The 21,684-nt window shown below is 46.5% G+C and overlaps 1 long non-coding RNA gene across 1 annotated transcript; it reads right to left on the bottom strand.

Moving 5' to 3' along the window:
- Positions 1-853: 853 nt before the first annotated feature.
- LOC121045661 lies at positions 854-5,334 on the bottom strand. The gene is made up of 3 exons (XR_005797833.2): positions 5,117-5,334; positions 4,355-4,498; positions 854-2,949 (listed from the first exon to the last, which is right to left on the bottom strand). It is a non-coding gene; the product is annotated as an uncharacterized LOC121045661 (long non-coding RNA).
- Positions 5,335-21,684: the final 16,350 nt, after the last annotated feature.

Genomic DNA, 21,684 nt, shown 5'->3' with positions numbered 1-21,684 from the left:
ACGCAGTATAGGCATACATCGTATTTGGTATAGTAGTTTCAGTCTACGGTTGTAATCATGGCATTGTAGAAAAGCACAGAGCTCAAGACTTACCGCAAAAACCCGATCGTTTTGTTTTTTTTTTTCTTTCAGGAATGAAATTGGAATGGCTGTTACGTGTAATACAGTGAACCAACTCGGACAGTACAAATCTGCCGTTTCACATTAGCCAGTATGAGTGAATTGCCAACGAAGTACCGATGCCGCCTTTCTGCGAAATGTGTTGCGCAGTGTATCTCGAACCACATCGACGCTGTCAGTGTCTGACGTGTTTTTGCGTGTCGCTTGTATCCTTTTTCGTTCCCATACCAAGATGAAAATTCGGAGATCGCACACTATCCAAGCCTAGCTAATGAGCGCCCCATGGAATTCACACGGGAGTAAACAATGACTAACATGTACATATTTTTGTTTTGTTCGCTCAGCAGACTGGGTCAAGCAAAAGCCAGTGTGTAAGCGACAAACTTTCTTAGATCATTTGTCATTTCTAGGTCCCAGATGGGCTGTTGACATCCAGAAACTCCAACAGATGGTGGTCATACAGCGATTGTGAAGAATGTGAAGACAGTCCCATTTGGATCTACATTCCTAGTCCACTCATTGATAATCTTTCCTTGTTTCATCAATGCCCAAGTATGCCAGGCACTGAGTGACTACTCGCATGTGTTAGTGGTGGTGGCATGAGAGGCTTCAGTATTGTCGCTGCAGATAGGGCTCACCCTCACACCAAAGCTGTTTGTGGTGTACCTTTCCATGGAATTGTTTGGTTGATTCCAATTTCCTAGAAACGCCAAAATTCAGTTTGGTGTGCCTTGCGGCTGAAGTAGATTCGTCAAGGAGGACTCGTCTTTTTCCTGGGGGTAATACCATGTCAGCTGCTTTGCATGAGCCACTTGGAAACTGTATGGACTGCTCTAAAGCACTTGTAATTGACCTTACCTGTTGTGTCCATGCTACTGCTGAAATGTAAAGTTCACTGAACCAAGTTTTACTAATGAACAAACACAATCAGTGGAAAGGTTGAAAGACTTTATTTGTTTTCTCGAAGTATACACTATTTCATACATAATACATGATGCTGGCAAGGCTACTTTCATTAGCAGGCAACTTAGTCTGGATTCTGTTTCACGATAACTTGGTGAACTGTGGAGGCTACGGCTCCTGCGACCCAGTAAGAATGTCGGAGCGAGGCACATGGACGCATGTCACAGGAGCGTTCGTGTCACCGCGCCAAATGCAAGAACCACCCGCCAGAACCGGCTGTCGTCTGCTCAGAAACCAAACAACTTTGGATGAACGTCCACTGCAGCAACGTTACCGTCCACTAGAGTAGCGAGCTCTTCAGGAGCACTTTTATGAGAAAACCACATGCTCAATTTGCCCATGAATCTGTGGCGGGTGCTAATGCTAGGGCGATGTTTTGAGCGGAAGTGGTCGATTCACGGCTACAATTGTTTGAACATCGATCACAAGCCATGTTTTTCTCAAAAAAGTGTTTATCTATATTAAGTGTCGTTAATAAGTGACATATGTCTTCGTCTTTCTTCAGTGTCGTGTTGCGGTCCGAAGAATCCGACGGCAACACTACTAAAAGAAGAAGAAAAAACAAAGCCTAGAACTATGTTTTGTCGCAGATGGCGCTCTTGCTGTGGCAATAACGAGGACTCGATCGCGGAGTGTTGTCACGTGCCTGGCTCCGATGCTCTTATTGGGTCGCAATGTTTGCCAAGTTACCGAGAAACGGAGTATAGTGTCTCACCTGTACACGCTATAAAACAGATGAGATGCCAGGTGTAGCAACTCTCGCAGCTGTAGCCCTTATATTATTGTTTGCTATGCTGTTTGGAAGAATACATAAAAAAAATCAGTTTACAAAGCCGAATCTAATTTTTTCCACTCTTGCATGTTACGAAAATAAAAGCATCACGCCTGAACACCAACATCTGTCTCTAAAATATTCCTTGCTGAAATGAAAAATAAATATACTGTGAATATGAACCAATACAATCTCAAACAAGTTTAAGAATGAATATGACTCAATAAACAATTATTTCAATCTGCAAGCTTGAAATCAAGTATGTGTGTGCAATAAATACCCTAGTCTTTCGACTATCCCCCGTTGACACTTGTTCTCGAAGGATAGGGACTTCGTCGATTTCACGGCAGTTCAAGCATTGGTCAGGCAACATGCTCGTGTTTATAGTTTCGGCTGTGCTATAGGAATAACAAAGGTGAGTTGTGTATTGCTGAGTCAAAGCAGAACTCTCAGGTCTAAAAGGCTTCTTAAAAATGCACTAAATCTGGTTTTGACTTCATATTACATGACTCGAACATAAACTACTCAATTCAGCAAGTCTAAGAATTCACAAATAATCTGTGAACATGTATTCTGCTTTTGTCTTCATTCACTTATGAAACTGATTGCATATATAAAATATGCAGTCAGTCTTGCACACCTCCCCATTGCGAAAAGGAAGAGGGAGATTCGTTGGCTTTTTTGCTCTCCGGAAAGCAGAAAAGGAACATGTTTCAATGTGCACATTACGTTGAAGTGGGTGGTCTTTCGACTATCCCCCGTTGACACTTGTTCTCGAAGGATAGGGACTTCGTCGATCAAATTTTGCATGCATCTTCAAAATTCATGAAGTAGGCAGATTACTTTCAAGTCATAAGAGGAAAAAGTCAGAAACAACTTCAGCTCGCCTTCAATCAGATTTTCCCATTAGATCCAGGGACGTTTCACCTTCACAAGGTCATCAGTACCAATTGGCATCCATTCCGGACTCTGTAATGGTAGATGTACAAGCTTGACCTCAAGGTCGCAGTGCCCTCCTTTCATCTGCTTGCAGTGCGACCCCTCGTGCACTTGGTCCCAGATGGTGAAGCTGGTGCTGGACAGGATGTCGTCCCCTGTAAAAGAGTCGTCCCAGTAGTCAAACAATCCGGTTACACTCTTGAGCAGCATATTTGTCCTCCCATGCCATTACCAACTGAAAATCAGTGAAACCCTATTTTTTTTAAGCAGCAGAATGCATAAATGGACATGTCTATTCCATTCCCTTCGTACCGAACACCTGCCAGCATCCAAGGGATACAAATCAAAATAAATAACATTGCATTATTTGCTCTTTTGAGACTCCTCGAACTTAAACCAACTCAAACACTACCACAATTTTAAAGCTGGGAACTTCGAGGACACCTCTCCATATACTGAGATTACATGCTTGTCCCACCCCTGGCTTGTCCTCAGCAGGGTTGGCCAGCGTGTCCTCATACTCCTGGGTTTTTAGTCTTGGAAGTTAAAGCTTTGGTTTTTGTCATTGCTTGGTTGCTGGTAGATGCTGGAGGAAGCTCGTACTGTTACTTTGAAACATCAAGTTTACAAATTGAGCACTAACCCGTATTGATGGTCGGATACAGAAGCTAGATTTGTCATGTCAAGAAATTGTCATAAAACAGTAGGCAAGGGACTGAAATTAGCAGCGGAGTGGGCGACCGAGGTGCATTCGGGAGTATCGAAGACGACGAGGTGTGTGTGCTTTGCGCGAAAGCAGGACGATCGGCCAGAGATGTGAGAATGTGGCGTCGAGAGAACTTCAAACGGGCTGACTGCATGACTGTTATCTAAGCCACATTAACCAGAGGAGAAGAGAGAGTAACAAGTGAACGACACTCTACGGCTGAGGAGGTAATTGACCACGTTACTTCACCCAAGCATCACAGTAGTCATTTCAACGACCAAGAAAAAAACGTCCAAACATCAGCACAGCAATACCAGCAGCGTGCCAAGGAATCGGGTTGTGTGTATGTTTATACAGTCTCGAACTTGATCTGCCTCAACGGGCGATGAGTCTCCCAGCTGTAGATGACCGCTAGCCTGGGTCCCTTAACGTGCATCACTTAGTAGTGATGCACGACTGCACGCCGGTACAATGCTCATCCAGATCGAAAAGGGCAAATGTGGGATTGAACACACGATCCTAGGTTCTGCAGTGCGAGCTTTCACTCCACATTCTCCGAGCTGGTGCGTGCAAGCCCCCTCGGCCACCAATGCCCCAGTGCCAGGGAATAAGATATAATAAATGACAACGGTACAGTGGTCTGCAACAGGTAGCTTTTCAGTGCCTTGAGCAACCAGGTTGAGATCACGTGACACTTTCCTGCCATATGTGGCTTCCAAAATAGAGATGCATAAGTCATAAAGCAAGTAATAATTTGATTTTGTTTTACTGAAGACATCAGCATCTGTATTTGGCTTCCACAACTTCTGAAAGCTACCTCTGAGTGCATAGAGTGGTTTCTTTCATAATCTTACCTCCATGGAGAACTTCCCAGCTGGTAACGGGGCCGGGAAACGCAGACCCCCTGGAAGTCGCACAGGCGCCGAGGGCATTACACAGGGCCCGCAACATGTCCTCCGAGCAGAGGGCCCTTTCAGTAGCACGGCAGCCGGTGGATTCTGTTGGAATGATAGGGTAGGGGGAATACAAACATTTGCAAATTAACGGACCTAAGAAAACTAATAGGCAGGTACGAAAACATGCTACTCGCCCCCGCAGCGTTTGCCTCACTGGCGCTTTATGGTGAAACAAATCAGCAGAGAGCGACTGATGAAACACCCGTCAGAAGAACAGTTCGTCTTGAGTTTAACACCCTAGGACGGCGCTTTATTGCGCGCGTGAAGCATTGGCGTAGCCAGGTTTTCTTGGGGCCGGGGGGGATTTCGGGTGCGAGGTACTGAACACCCCCTCCCCGGCTACGCCACTGGCATGAAGTGACATCGGATGTCACTTAGACACGGCGCTATCACTGCTAAAATAGGCTACCATCGAACACTCAGTCATGACTGCGAAGTTTATGACCCACATACAGATATCCTACCACACTATGTGTTTGGACAAGTGGCATACAATCTGTCGCTGGGGGGAAAGACTAATAACAGACGACAGCGCACTCGGCTCGGTCGTACCAGGTCGTACCACACCTATCGCCTAATCCGCTGCTTCTTCGTGACATTCCCCTTTTACGTGCAACTGTTCATAAATGATGCGAACTGTACAGAAACGACGTAACTCACCCCAGCGAGCGCCATGGCGCGGTTCTCCGGGTGCCAGCGCTGCGGGAGATCGGCCTTCGAAAGCTCGGCAGCCCGTTCAGCTCGCCGAAGAGGGCTGTAGCTACACTTCGGTGCTTCACGGAGACACCGAGACACTTGCTGGCGAAAAGGGGTCTCCGCCAAAAAGTAGAAAGGCTCACTCGTGTCGCACATCACCGTGCTGACGTTGGGGGGCTCACATCAACATCCGACCGCGGGAGACCGGGACGCATATTGGTGCTTCGTATGCTCCCAGGGTAAAGTCTTTCGCGTCAAACGAAGTAACGTACATTTGGAGGTATTTCCGGTTTCTTTTTTCCGTATGCCGCGTCCTCGTTCAAGCACTAGCAGTGGATTTCCGAGAGCCACAGAAAAGGCCTTCCCCAATGGCTGCGGAGAAAAGACGACACCGCTTTGTTTACCCCCGAGCTCCCGCCCGGAGCCATCCTCCAATCAGAGCGCGGCGAGGTGACGTCACGCCACCGGCCTGCGCGAAAGAGCAGACGGTTTTCCCTCCGTATAAGCTTTGTTGTTACAATGGAAATCTTTGGGTCTGTTTCGTCAGTCCTATGAAAATCCTAATTATATTCTTCATCAAGCTAACTTAGAAGCTCTTGCGTCCTGCAAATATTTAGGCGTACATTTAACTTAGGACCTTTCCTGGAAAAGTCGTATTCCGTAAATGGCGTCAAATGCTAAAAGCACGTGAGGATACCTTAGGCGTAATTAGGTGTAATTAAGTATTACATAAGAGGGGAGGGGGAGAAATGTGTCGGATAATAGAATAGTCACAGAGAAACAATAACAAAATATACTATAATAGACACAGCCGAAAGTATGCCTTTACTCAATTTAAATGGGCTAGTAGGAGATTATAAAAGTCTGCTGTGATGGAGGTTGGCAGCCGGTTTCATTCAGCCATGCCCTGAGGATGGAATGATTCGTGAAACGCACTATTTTTATCGGAAATGCATTTAATTCGACAAGGGTTATTCAGGCGGGATTAGGAGAAAATGCCTTTTCTCCCTAGAGGAGACAAAGCGCCCTACTCTCGGGGGATGAGAGGATGGTGCTTTTTTAGCTTCGAACAGAAGTAATAAACTTTATATTAAAAAAAAGGTAGAAGCGAGAAAGCTTCCTCCGGGTTTGAAGGTGTGCAATTCCAAGTTGAAATTGCGCCACTTTAAACGTTTTAGAGAAGAAATGCGAATGGAGTCGTCGTGTGATCACAGGAATCGGGCTGTACGGTTTAGGGTTAGTTCTAGATGGTTGACTTGATGAGGGCTCTAAATGGCAGAAGCATATTCTAATATAGGTCTTACGTAGGTTTTGTAAACCATCATTTCGACATGAAATGGCGCGCGTCGTAGATTACGTCCGATGAATCTGCAGCAACGGCTTGGATGTGGGCTTTCCATTAAAGGTTAGGCGTTAGTCTTATGCCAATATAGTTATTCTCTGGAACAGCTTCAACCCCATCTTTGTCAATAGTATAATGAATTGTAAGAGACGACATTTTAAGAGTGAATTGGATTAGTTCGCACTTTGTTTTGACATCAGCCATTTTTAGCACCATGGTCGTTAATTGTTTTGAGGTCACTTTTAAAGGGACACTGACAGGGTATTTATGCTCGCCGAGGTTTTTAGTTGTACGTGACATATGAGAGCTCAACTACCCAGAACAGAATTTGCGGCTCGAAATTCGGTTTCTTTCCACCCGAAAACCGCCGATCAAGAACTGGCCGGTTCGAGTCTCGCTCACTCTCTTTTTCGCGGTCACGGGCCGTTTTCTAAGGTATCGATGCGACCACCAAATTTAATCAAAGTCGTGGGTCACTGGCACACACTCAATATTAAAAATAGAAAAAAATATGAACCCCATTTTTTGTGGCTTCTAAAAAGCTGTAAATACGTTGATTGAAAAAAAAAGTTCCACAGACAACCGGAAGCATTCTGTGCGTTCGTCGTTTCGTGTATCGTGGGACTCGCGGAGACGGTGATGGCAGCGGACGACGGGCGTGGGACCTCTATTTCAGAACTGTCGTTCGCGGTACCGGCGAATTCTGTCGACCATTAAAAGAGAAATTTGGGACTGATCAAAAGAATTGGTATTCATCCCGTACGACACGCCCGGCCACCAAGCCGATTTGCACGAAGACGTCGCCGAGCCGTCGCTCCCTTCTCGTGGCTGAAGACATCGCTCGCGCAAACGTCAAGCACGACGTGTCTACTTCGAGTTGAATATGCACGCGTACGATTTCTTCACTAGGTGCGAATGTCCCAAATGCGTGGTGCTTCCCGACTTCGACCCGGGAGTGCTTTTTCTAGAGAAACATTGACAGCAAGCTTTCCAACTTACAGTTACCGGCTGAATTATTACTAAGGAAAGAGATCCGCTATTGAAGAAATGCTTCAGTAGCTCAGTGGGAAAGACGTCCGGTTCACACGCGGTAGGATGGGTTCGATTCCCCGTGGAACTTTTTTTTTTTTTCAAACATTTTCCGATGTTTACATATCTTTTTTTTTTTTTTTTTTTTACAATCATCACTGAAGAAACAAACAAAAAAAATAACAAACAAATGTTGTGGGCGATACTTCGCTGAAATAAATGGTATGGGATTTCCGTTTCGACACCTCCGAACTCCATGTAATCACTTTCCACAAAATGCAAGGAGCATATAAATCGGGTAGCGTCCGTTTTCCGAGGTGCCCGTAACTGTTTTGCAGGAATTGCAGCCAGCCATTGGTCCCGATCCCGTCGATCTTTCGGAAACTCTGTCGCACAATGCCACTTTTTTTTCGGATGCAGGACATATGAGCCAGCTCTTCACGCAACATCTTGGGCGTATTCTTTTCGGAGCCGATCATGGAAATTCACCAAGGGCACTCACTACTCATCTCCAACTCCTCAATGTACAAAACAACTCATCTTGGAGTACAGAACAACGAGCGGAACAAACATAACTGCAAGTAATCGCACGGCGAGCAGTTCCCGCACGCCGCATCGCACGCCGCATGTCGTGTCGTCTGCTACGGAAAGGAGAAAAAAAAAAAAAACGCACGGTCGGGTGTAGCCACGTGACTTCCGCCACTCGCTCTCTTCTCTCCACTTCTCCGACCTCTGTCGGGTTTTGGTTTCGGTTTCGAGCAGTTGCGTCTTTTAGCTTTATTAAAAAAATACGCTACTCTGTTGCAAAATATTAATTGGGCAGTCCTCCAACATCATAATAAAGCGCCTGGCAAAAAATAAAAAAAAATTTTGGGGGGGTGTCAGTGTCCCTTTAAGCTTGAGATCAGCGTTGTGGAATGGGCACCCCCTTTCAATTCCAATTCCTTTCCGGGGAATTAGAGTTTCCGACAATTCCATTCCTTTCAACTCCTCGAAATGGAGACACTGGGCCCATTCCACTCCTGGAAGGGTTGAACTTCACCATTCCCTTCTTCTAATTCCTAAAGGTTGAAAAACATCCATTGACACCCAGATTGTGTTACTGAAAAAAAAAAAAGCAGCATAAAGTTGCTAACGCTATCAAGCGCGGTGATAACTGCAAAAGTATGCAAAAGCATCCCCAAATTATTCATAGTACTAAAATAAAGGATATACGCACAAGGCGCTTCGTGGCACTTGATGCTGCAAACATGCATCGGTCGCACTCTCAAGCGTAAAAGGCTTGCGAGTCGCAAGAGAGGCCAACAATTGAAACCACCCATTTTCTTCGTAGACGGACCGTATACATACCCTCCACAGATACATGGTTAGCGTGTTGTTTGTTTGGTAAGGCCTTAAAAATGTAAAGTTCGTGCGTGGCGCGAAAAGCAGCTATCTTATCTCCATGCACCGAGGCAAAAACGTAAAATCGCTGACAAAGTGAAATCGGTATACGGCGCCAGCACAAAAGACTGTACCACCATATTATGGAACCTGCCCTTAAATGTAAAATTTAACGTTTACTGCGCATTCAATTCATTTTTTTTTGTATTCCACGCAAACACTATCAATTAAAAGCACACTCTAAGAAAAAAATTAGTAAAGAAGTATCAACAGCGCGTCTTCCTTCCTTCTACTGACGCGGCCACAAGCATACACCACATACACGAGAAGAAGGTAGGAACGAGAGTCACTAAATAAGCTACGCTTCCAGAGTACCGCATTCCTTTTCTTTGGCATTTTGCCGACAATACGGTCGCTCTATTCAGCAATACTCTGGTTCGCTGCGGCATCATTGGACAGCGGCAGTAACGTGAGTCGCTATCGTCATCATCGCGTTTTTTCAACGCCACCATCTTGGGTCCAGTAATCCTCTGCCTGCTGCTGTTTGGTGTTTACTGCGCGCGCACGCTGAAATCTGTCGCTCAACACGCGGGTTTTCCGGGTTACGTCGAGGTACGAACCAACGTTGGTACGGAGAACACGACTTTGATTTGCTGCCACAGCTGCGGCCGCGGCAGCTGGAGCAGGCGACGACTACAGCTCGGCTTGGCTCAGCTACAGTCACTCCTCATTTGCGCGCGGACCCAAGATGGCGGCGCCTGGCGCGCTTCAGACGCGAAGTTTGGGAGTTTCGGTACTCTGAAAGCGTAGCTTTATTTAGTGACTCTAGTAGAAACGAGTAGTTTTTCTTCTCCAGGCAGATGGGGAAAAGGTCCACCTTCCCACCTCATCTTCTTTCGGTTTCGTTTTTCGAGCACGTTGTTGAGTTGATTGAGCTTCAGTGTGTTGGCTTTCCTCCGATTAAACGAACTTTTAGGAAAATAAAAGACTTTAATACAGGAAAATAAAATTAAAGGTTACACGTGCGGCGAACGCACACTTGCATGCCGCCATCTTGCCCGCATCGCTGGCCGTCTGCCCAACGTTGCTCCCTTCGTTTCGGATTTCGCTAACACTCGGCCACTGCTGGCAGCGAACTGTCCTCAGTTCATGTGGCGTAGTCCCCAAGGTACGAAGGTCTTTTGAGCACACGCGTGCTACGCCTCGGCACACTGTCTTCTTCGTCGGTGCTTGATTCGTCGGACGGTTCTTGGAATCTTCCACCCCATCTGTTCAGTTGGCTGATGTGGGCGGTTGTTGAGTAGACCCTCTTCTTTCCAATCATTCCGGTCACTCTGTAGGTGTCCGCTGGGAGTACTTCCGTCACAGTCAGAGGGCCTCTGAACTTATGGGTTTTTGTTGGGACGCCGGTGTGCTCTTGAATGCAGCGCGTGACGACTACGTCTCCAACTCTCAGCCCTTCCGCTGCGAAGTGATGCCTGTCGAAGTTCCGCTTCGACTTTCCTTGCTGGGTCATTATGTCATTTTGAGCCGTCTCTTGAAGTTGCTCTGGACACACCCACTCATCATTTTCTGTGTTTAGCAAACTGAAGACACCGTTTTCATCTTTGGTTGATATCCATGCAGAAGCCTGAAGAGGTCAGTGCCTGATGAGGCATTATACGCTATGTTCAGGTAGCTCTCTACCTCCTTGATGTTCTGGTCCCAGTCCTTGTGAGCTGGGTCCTCGATTGTAGCCATAATGCACGGTACAAGGGTTTGTTTCATTCGCTCTACCTGGCCGTTCGCCCTTGGACGGTGTGACGAGTTCAGTGTGTGGGATACACCATTTTCCCGGCAGAAGGCTTCAAAGCTGTGGGATGTGAAACAGGAACCACGGTCCGAAATGATGCGTTCAGGTAGTCCAAACTCTGTGACAAAACTCTGTATGCACCGTACTACATTCCTTGCTGAAGTGTCTCACACGGGGTAGAGGCGTACGAACTTGGTCAGATTGTCCACCAGCACCAAGATCCACTGGTTTTTCTTGGAATTTTTCACAAACGGACCAACATGGTCCACGTGTACAACTTGAAATGGCCTCTTCCCAGGCGGTTTAGAGTGCAGAAGTCCAGGCTTCTTTCCTGGTACCTTCGTGAACAGACACTCGAAACACCTACGGATGTGCTGATGCACATAGCACTTCGTCTGAGGAAACCAATAGAGTTCCTTGATTTTCGACACAGTTCGGTCCGTGCTAAAATGTCCCTGCAAGTCGTGAAACTTGACATACAGTGTTTTACGCACGCTCTTAGGCATCACAAAAAGGAGTCGTCCGTCTTCCTCCACGTAAAACAGCTTTCCATCCTTCAGTCGTAGATTCTTCACCTTGATACTTTCCTCTTTGGTCCTTTTCTTCATTGGCTTCTCGAGAATCTGTGCGAGGTTAGCCAAGTCTGTGTCAGATCGCTGGATGACCACACCTTGGTCTTCTAACCCTAAGGTGAGGCAAACCTCAACCCTGGTTTCGACGACTTCATCAAGGGTGTCCTCCGACGCCCCTACGGGTTCGCGACTCAGGTAGTCCACATGAGCCATTTTCTCACGTGCACGGTGCTTCACCTCAAAGTAATACTCCTGTAGTAAGTCAAACCACCTTGCTATATATGGTTTAAGAGTCGTGTGCGCATTGAGGTACACGATTGCTTGACAATCTGTTACCAGCGTGAACGGAATTCCTAGAAGGAATGGACGAAGTCTTTCCATACCCCAGACTACTGCATGGTAGTTCTTCTCGGCATCAGTAGTGCTCTTACTGACACAAAACACCAGGTGCCAGCGTCCTGACTCGTCTCGCTGAAGAATCATTCCTGCAAGTCCATGCATGCGTTATAATTGGCAATATTGAAATGGGTCTATAATTCATCATTTCTTTTTACTGCCATTTTATATAATGGTCTCACAACAGCTGTTTTTAATTCAATAGGAACTTTCCCTGATGAGAGTGACTCGTTTACCATTTTTATTATAACGTCTTTTAATACCACAAAATTATTCTGAATGTCCCTTAATCGAATGGAGTCATTCCCCGCAGGTTTAGACGCTTTCATGTTGTTTATTATGCATTTAAAATCTACCTCTGTCATCTAAGGCAAGTAAGCTGAGTGCACGCTATTCTCGTAGCTATTTGATTCTTCTTGATTTTGTAGTACTTTTCTCAGATCCGCAATCCTTTGAACAAAAGAGTCGTTAAATTGGTTACATAAAGAACTGATATTGTTACTGCCAAAAGCTTTTTTAATTGTTTCATCTATATTTTGTTTCCCTTTACTTCCCGTAATTTCCCTTATCCAATCCCAAGTTTTCGGATTTCCCTCGCATTGTTGAAATTTAGATGTATAATGATATTTTTTTGCCTGTCTTACTTTGGCCGTTAGCTTATTACGTAGTTTTTTTAAATTCTCCTTTAATTGTAGGATCATGTGGTCTTACTTTACAAATGTTCCACAACCTATCTTTTTCACGGCATACGGTCAATATTTCGTCGTTTATCCAGGCATTTTGTGGATTTCTTTGTCTTATTTTTACAGTTTTCCAACACTTTTCGTATATCGACCTCAAATTATTCCCAAGCATCTGGTAAGTAGTAACGTGATCAAAATCAAGGAGGGAGGCCCAGTTATATTCTCGTATCATTTTGTCAATCTTATTATTATCAAGAATGCGCCTGTATACTACACGATCGGTTTGCTCAAAACTCACCTCTATAATCGCCAGAGCTATAAAATAATAATCAGCAACTCTTTGTCTAATTACACCAGAAAGCATTTTAAGATCACCTCCTCTAACAATGATATGGTCATTACATGACTTTTTTATGCGGGATCCCAAGTATACTTCCCTAGTATAATCTGTAATTATATTTTCTAATCCAAAACCTGCTAGTAAATTCAGATAATCAGATACACCGTGCTTAGCAGCATTTATTACTTCTATGTTCAGATCACCAGCAACAACCAAGTATGTGTTGTTATTGAATTGTTTAAAGATTTCAGTTACTTCATCGAGAAAGCAAGGTATGTTTGCACTGGGCGGTCTATATACTGCACAGATTACAAAAGATAACTCCCGATTTGACACACGAAGTACCAAAACCTCCGCGTGGTTACAAGAAACTGCCAGTTGATCGGACATCCAGGAAAGTTTTATAAAGACTAATATACCACCACCTCTTCTTCCTTCCTTGCACTCCGAAAAAAATTGAAACCCGGTCAAATTGAAAGAACTCACCATTGTTGAGTCAATATTTACTTCTGTTAAAATTAATATATCCAAGCATGCTAGTCTATTTTGTAAATATACATTTAATCGGTCCCAGTGCTTTTGTATGCTTCTAACATTTATGTGCAACAGGTTAAGTTGCATCCTTCCACCGTCTATATCTGCCAACCTGCTCCGGGTACTAAGGTCCCAGTCATAAAATGATGAATATAAATTCGCCATTTTTAACGTAGTTTAGACAAGTCATGTTCATTTTCCACAGGGATCACAGTCGAGCCCACTTTTTCCCGGACAAAAATTTTTCCATTACTAATCCCCCCGCCCCCCCATCCCCCCTACAAACTTGTATTCCTTCTCTTTTGGACACTGCTTAGATTTCTACAAAAGTTGTCTAAGATACTTGGTCAGATTTTCATTAATTAACACCTGTTCATTTTTAAACACTCTTCTTTTAGTGTTCCAGAGGTCCCTAACCGCCTTGTTTTCGAAACGAACAATGATGGGTGCTATTTTACCCTCTTTTTGGCCCAATCTGTGGACCGCTTCTACGCTTTCAGGTGCCGGACACGAGAGCTGCAGTTTACCAGATAAGTGTTGGATAACTTCAAAAAGATTTTCGTTGTCTTTTTTAGTAATACCATGAATTTCCACATAATACCTTCTGGAGTATTGTTTAACAGCATCTATTGCGGTCTTGAGCTCTTTGATCTCCGTGTCTTTTTTCGTTACTTGTCTCTCAAGTTCTGCGGATTTTTTCTTTAGCTTTTTTAACCCTCTTTCCTGCACAGTAACCTCCCCCAGAAGATCATGATAGTCCTTGCCCATTATTTTTAAAGAATGTTCTATTCCTTCCACTGTTTTTTCTTGGTTAGTCAACTTCACCATTATTGCGTCATGTTTTCCTGCCTGCTCCTCCATTGACTTCTCGAAATTATTCATTCGATCTAGCAGTTGTGTCAGTCTAGTACTCATGTCCAGAATATGCTTCATCAAAAGTGCTACATTTGGTTCTCCCGAGCTTTCGCTTGTGCTACGTTGACCAATATCCTGAGAGTACGTAGACGAAGGTGCTGCCTGCTGACATTTGCGGGATTTGCAAGTTACGCATAGCCAGATCAGTTCTTCGCTAGACCATTTTTTAAGTACAGTGTTTGTAACCCCCGCGCATTTCCCCACATGGTAACTCTTTCCACACTCAGCACACTTCAAACTCTGGCTATCGTCTGAAATCGACTTCAAACAGGTAACGCAATGAACAGTCGACATTACGGTAATGAGGCAGTCCAGCGAGGCGCGAAACAAAAAGCAAATTCTTAGCTTGGAAATGCTGAAGAATCGCCGTTAGACGTGTCGTTAGCACCCCGCTGGACTGCGCCACACCGTCGTCTGCCGTTGGCTTTTGAAGACCAGTCCGGAAAACACAGCAACAAAAGAACCGTCACATGCTCCAATCAGGCACCTAGCAGCTTATCGAAGGCGGACTGTCCGATAGAGCGATAATAGCTTCACCGTGCGACGAACAGACTTCCGTAGCCCCTTGATGGTCGATAACTTATATCGATGAGGAGCGCAAAAAGCGGGTGTCGCCTTGCCTCGATCGTTATTGTCACCGGTGACGAGCAACTTGTCAAGCTCTCAATGCCACGGAATGCCTGTAGCCTCAAAACTTTCGATGCCACGTAATGCCTTCGTCGTCCCGCTGTATTCATGCAGCGTTCATCCCGGGTGCTAGAAAATGCAGAAGAATCGCCGTCAGACGTGTCGTTAGCACCCCGCTGGACTGCGCCACACCGTCGTCTGCCGCTGGCTTTTGAAGACCAGTCCGGAAAACACAGCAACAAGAGAACCGTCACATGCTCCAATCAGGCACCTAGCAGCTTATCGAAGGCGGACTGTCCGATAGAGCGATAATTGCTTCACCGTGCGACGAACAGACTTCCGTAGCCCCTTGAAGGTCGATAACTTATATCGATGAGGAGCGCAAAGAGTGGGTGTCGCCTTGCCTCGGTCGTTATTGTCACCGGTGACGAGCAACTTGTCAAGCTCTCAATGCCACGGAATGCCTGTACCCTCAAAGCTTTCGATGCCAAGCTGCGGCTCCTAGCCGAAGGCCAAGGCTTCTCGCTGACAGGGCCCGTCCGCACGGGGGCCCGGGAGGCCCCTAAATGGGGTGCCAGGCCGGACGGCGGGAGGCCCCGAAAATGGGTGCCAGGCAGGACGGCCGTTGAAATGATTCCCAGAGCCCTTTTGGTGGGGCGGTAGCTTACGCCACCTAGCCATTTTGTTTTACCATTTAAGATCAGAATATTTAAATGTGAAAACTATATTCACTCCGCACTGAAAAGAAAGTGAGGCTATAAAACCCCCTTGCCATCAGTTAATAAAAAAATACCTAGTTTTCTCTCGCTTTCTGCCACCATTCACTTAATCTTTGCTTGGTAATCTCCACTGTCTTGAAATCCACTTTTCTTTCGCTGTCTCTAAAACCTAATGACTTTATTAAATCTATGTTGTGTTCGGTAGGTATAGGGTGAACCCCTTAACAGTAGAGTATCAAGTGCTCAGCCGCCTCGTCCTCCTCTCCACAAGCAGCGCACACAGTGTCCATTTCCTAGTGCTTCGCTCTGTATGTTCTGTCTCGCAAAACACCTGTCCTTGCCTCAAACAACAATGAGATTCCCCTAGAATAGTCATAAATGCTTTCTTTGGCAATAACTGTTTTGTTTAATCTATCTTTCCAGAGCCGTCTTTGTCTGCATTCTCTCTAGCCACCGATCACTTTCTGTGGCCTTAACTTTCTTCTTAACTGGGACCTGCTCTTCCGAAACTCCACTCCTAAAAACTTTCCTCTGTCTCCACTTTGTGTCTATACTCCTCGAGCTCACCACCAATTACTCTGCTTGACCCTGCCATTTGGTGGCAAGCAATCTAACCTTCTTCCACGGTTCGCGATCATTTCTGGTTACAGCCAAGTATGCTATAGTAGGCTGCTTAGAATTTGCACTTTTTGAGATTTTTGAGAGCGGATTTTGGTTTTGAGAATGGCTTACCACTTCTCCGTAATCTACGGTTGACAAAGAAATTGTCGCTTGAGGAATAGCAAAGGTGAGACGTAAAGTGCGCGAAGTAACTGGGTACCGGTTGTCTCCGTTTAACATCTCAGTGCTGACGACGAGAAGAGTGAGTGACCGCTTTCGAAACGCAAGTTTCTTTACCTGCGGGGACGTTGCCTTCGGAAACCAATACAGTTCACGGAAAGCTCGTGTCACGCTTTTATCTGCTGCTCCGCTCGGCCCGTACAATAGACGTAGCATCATCGTTAAGCCTTAATGAGCTCGATTCCCTCCATTCGGGGCCGCCATAATAAGATGCAGACGACGCAGGAACTTTGCTCCCAAGCTTTCAGGGATGAAAGAGTATCGCTTTCGGGAAAAATATATGTGTCAAGAGCGTTCCTCCCTTTAGGGAGGACTATACAGACTTTTTTTTTTTTTTTTCTAAGAGTGCAGGGAGTCCTTCTGGTCATTTTTCTGGTTCGGTTGGGGTTCCGTTCAGGTTCCGGTTGATTTGTATTTTGTTTCGGTTCGGTTCTGGTTCAGAGACGCTTTTAAAATAACGGTTCTCTTACCGATTCCACCAAGCGCGAAGCAGAACAAAGCGGTTCTTGAAAAGAAAAGTCCACAGCTCTGAGTCGTTAAAAAAAGTGAGTTTAACACGGCGTCACCTTCATTAAAATAAGCTAGGTCATGAGAAGCCGTGCTGCGAAAACGAGGACAGCAAAAGAGATATATGTTTAATTTCGTTTTGTGAATGTTTACCGCAAACACCGTTCTCTGAAAATTACGTGCTTATGCAGGCGCTTGGAATCATTACCAAAGTACAGTACTCACATGTGAAGGCAATCAGACAGCCCGCGCAGTGACACCGTGACGGTAGCACACGCCGTACTCGCAACCTACCCACAAAAACAAATTAGTCGTCCTTTGTTATGATAGGAGTTTATTCTGCCAGAGTGTAGGCAACCGGCGATGGAGTTTGGCAGTACACTTTGCGCCATCTAGAGGCTGCAAAATAAAACACTGGGTAGGCTAGGACGGCCTGGGTCGCGGGGACTGGGGTGGGCTTATTTATAAACCACGTGTGAACATTGAATTTTGAATCGGCGTGAGCCTTTTTGGGAACCATTTTTCGTACAAGTAAGTCCCAGCTTCACGTCTCTATGACCTCAACGGGTTTCTGTGATATCCCGCCTACTCCTAAAGTCCCCCCCCCCCCCCCCCCCCCGAAACAAAAGAAAATGCATAAATAAACGTCGCTACTGCTACGTAAAAAAACTGCCACAGTCGTGGAGGTGACCCAACTGTCACACTTTACCGTTTCCTTTCGAGATTTTGAGACGCGACACGGCGACAGAAGTGAATGAAGTAAATGTCTACAGTGCTACGCATTAAGAAAGTGAATTTTACATTAATTGTTGAAGTGAACGAAGAAAGATGTGCAGGCTTTAAATGTGGTCTGACGAACTCGTTTTGAAGACTACTTGGCAAAATAACACACTTGCAGATGGTTGGATTACAAGCAGGAGTCGTGTAAACAAAAAAAAGATATTATGTTTACGTATTTACAAGAACATAAAATTAAAGATTGTTCATCGGGCGGTTTGTGGTTGGAACGGTGTGATGGCAAGCTCCGTGCCCGTTCCTCACGTGAATCGCGTCATCAACGCTGGTTCTTGGCACGTGTGTCTTGGAGCGCTTTTCTTTCTCGTGGTTTTGTGCTTCTACAAACTTATAGAAGTTTTTTTACGAGTCACTTAGACAGCCACGGTAGGAAGAATCGGGCTGATTGTTTCTACGCTGTGACGTCGAGAATCAGCCGATCAGACCCTCAAGCGAGAGGCCCGTCGTTCCGTCCCGGCAGTCGTAGTTGTACGCGTGCACAGCCGTTCGGCACGCGCGATCGCAACCAAAACCTTACAATCCTGCGAGTCGTCAAATAGTGTAGGGCGGCCGAGTGGGTTAGCGCGCACCAGCTCAGAGCACGTGGAGCGAAAGCTCGCACTGCAGAACCCAGGATCCTGGGTTCAATTCCCGCCCTTGCCCGTTTCGATCTGGATGAGCATCGCACCGGCGTGTGGTCGTGTAGCACTACTGCGTGGTGCACGTTAAAGACCCCAGGCTAGCGGTTGTACCGCGCTGGCTAAATTGCTCATCCTCCACTGAGACACCAGATGCCCACTGAGACAGACTAACTTCCGGCTGCATAAACATACACACAACGATTGGCTTCGATATAGTGTATTTTCATAGCTCATAAAGTTGTGTTTGTTTCGGCAACTAAATTTAATGCTGAATATGGTAACAACTGTGACGGCGAGCAGAAAACAGGATGCAAAAGTTTTTTTCTTTAGAACAAGCTCATGTGAACCGTATATATCCTCCTCACACGTACACTTTGTTGCCTGTCACGTTTTTACACCAGGCTTGCATATCACATTACAGATATTGCAATGTGCGTACGGTACCCTAGCATGCCGATTTGGTTCTAATGGCCCACATTTTATTCTAGTGGTCAAGACAACTCAAACTGGTGTGCAAATGACAACTCTAAAATATGCTCTAAAATATTCGACCTATCAAGGCTCCTGATGGTCTTAAAACCGAAAAAAAGAACCAGTGACATGGTGCGCACGTGCACACGGGGACTGCTGAAATCAGGGTCACCGCCTCTCGCAACGGCCCGACGGGCACATTGGCCACCCCATTAACAGAAACGCCTCTGCTTGTGGCGCTGAGTGCAGCACTCTCGTAACACCACCTGTCCATTGCCGGCTGGCTATGACGACGCTGTACACCCTGTACATGCTCCTCCAGAGCTCATCCAGTTTTAAACGGTCAGCTATACCCATACCGCACGCTCGAACGACTTGCTCGAACGACTGAGTCGAAGAGGAGAAAAACACCAAGGGCCCAGCGAAAGAGGTTCAAAACAAAACAAAAGACATTAAAAAAAAAAGACATCAGGCCACTTTCTATTTCTAGAAAACGCACACACACAAACAAAATATTTCTGCAAGCAACGTCGGCTCTCGGTGACTGGCGTCCCGGCGACCGACGCTGCAGTGTCCCGCCCGTCGCGGCTAGGAATCTTGTTGCCTCTAGATTTCACCACCGCGGAACAAATGCCCCTACAGCCGCCAACATTTTCTTTCCACTTTAATGTTAATGTACGTTTTCTCGTTCCTTAAAGGGACACTGAGAGTGTATATATGCTCGTGAAGGGTTTTATTTGTACATGGCATATGAGGAGGCCAACTACCCAGAAAACAATTCGCGGCTCGAAATTCGTTTACTTTCCGACCGAAAACAGCCGATCCAGAACTGGCCGGTTTGAGTCCCGCTCGCTCTCCTCTCCGCCGCCACGTGCCGCTTCCTATACGCCTCGCAAGTGGGCTCATTTTCGTCTTCTGCGCATGAGAAAGGAAGTAGCGTTACGTCAGAACGCCGAGCCCTGATTGGCTGATCGCGACCGCCTATCTGAGCGTCGTCTGCTCCTTTGCAACGTCGTCTGCTCGCAACGTCGTCTGCGTCTGTCTTATCTTTCCTGCGACTTTCGGAGCGAACTCGACTTCGCCTTTAAGAGAGGGCAGACGAAATAACTCGAGCGGTACGTTGTTTTTGTCTAACAACTAGCAGACGCGCATCAAGCAGGGAAGTCAAAGGACTCACCGGCGAGGTGTCCCGGGGCGCCGAGGTTTGTTTGCGAAGAACCGAGAGTGAGCGTGTTAGTGTCCGCAAGTTCCCTCCCAAATACTTTTCCCCTCCATTCGTGTGCGGCGAGACCCCTCACTCTTTAACGGCGTCGGCGGGTTGGTGCACTTAACGTCGTCTGCTTTACGTCTGCTAGTCAGAGCGATGGCTGCTTTACCTTTCCTGCGTCTGTCGGATTCACCGCTTTTTCACCGGCGAGAGTCACCGTTGCCTCGGGAAGCACGGAGATAACAAGAGGAAGAAATTGACCTCTTAATCTAAAATTGACGTCAGCGATCAAAGTATAATACGGGAAGGGTTCACAAGGGTCGCGCGGGCATATTCCATTCAGCACGGCAGCCGGTCGTAGGCAGACGGTCGCCGAGTCGTGGAGTGCCTGCTAGGCCTAACTGTCCAGCTTGTTTGGTCGCGTTCGGTTAAATCGTGGCCGTTTGAGCTTTTCCCGGGTGTTTGTGGATCCAGCGTCCTTGTTCGTCATGGTCTGTTTCAAGTACTTCTTAATTTTTTCTTGTTGCTTCAAGTCGGGACGCGTCAGAAGCGCAGGTAGAAAAATAAACGTCCGTGGGTCGTCGCGACCGCGACGCTGTCGGCCATGCTGATTTGGTCGTAAGAAGTGCGCAAGACAGCTTCGGAGCTGCGGTAGGATTTTGTCGTAACCTGCGCAAAACTTACAAACATTTCGTTTCGTGAATACGAATTTGTTCTTAAGTTTTGTCCTACGTACATTTTTGGCGTAAGATCGTTTCGTAAATCTGGCCTCTGCCCTTCCGAAAGTATCAGAAAAGGTAAGACAGACGGGACGACGTCGCGGGCAGACGACGTTGCAAAGGAGCAGACGACGCTCAGATAGGGGGTCGCGATCAGCCAATCAGGGCTCGGAGTTGTGACGTCACCCAGTTCACCTCCTCGCCGTCCTCTAGGTGGGTTAAAGAGAAGCCCACTCTTGACTGAATTAGCCTCTCCTCTATCCCAGCGACGTAGAGCATGTAGAGGAGCGGGGAGAGTGGACACCCCTGTCGAAGTCCCCTAGTCACTATCACGTCTTCGGATTCTACCCCTTTCATTTCTGCCCTCACCTTATTGCCCTCATAAAGAGATTGGACGAGATAAACACACTGTTGTGGCAGGTCTAGTTGTTCCAAACACTGAATGAGCAGTGAATGAGGGACACTGTCATATGCTTTGGCAATATCTAGAAAGCAGCGCAGTAATTGTCTTTCCTCCTTTCTGGCTACCTCAATGCACTGAGTTATTGTGAACAGATTGTCCTCAAGTCGGCGCCCTCGACGAAAGCCTCCCTGTAGCTCAGTAAGGTGCCCAGCCTCTTCCGCCCACGCAACCATCCTCTCCTTGAGCATGTATGCGAATACTCTGTATATCGTGCTCGTCACCGTCAGAGGCCTGTAGCTGCGGAGATGTTGGCGATCGTTCCCTTTTTTCGGGATCAAGACCACCTTGGCGAGCCTCCAATCATCCGGTATAGATTCTGTGCCACAATGGATGTCGTTTAGGATAGACGCGAGCTGTTGTCGGGCGTCCTTTCCCAGGGCTTTGAGTACCGTTGCCGGGACACCATCCAGGCCTTCGGAGGTGTTCTTCTTAAGGTGGATTAGTGCACGCACTACAATCACTTCACCGATTTCCCACCGGCTGCCGTCGGAGGGGACTCGGCTGTCCATTCGGCTTTTCTGGCAGTGGACATGCACTCGGGAGATAACATCTCTTTCAGGTACGTCGTGAGGTGTGCA

This window comes from Ixodes scapularis, unplaced genomic scaffold (assembly GCF_016920785.2).
Source record: "Ixodes scapularis isolate PalLabHiFi unplaced genomic scaffold, ASM1692078v2 PGA_scaffold4__175_contigs__length_147842914, whole genome shotgun sequence".
Classification (NCBI taxonomy): Eukaryota; Metazoa; Arthropoda; class Arachnida; order Ixodida; family Ixodidae; genus Ixodes; species Ixodes scapularis.
This window is presented reverse-complemented; position numbering and strand designations above follow the sequence as displayed.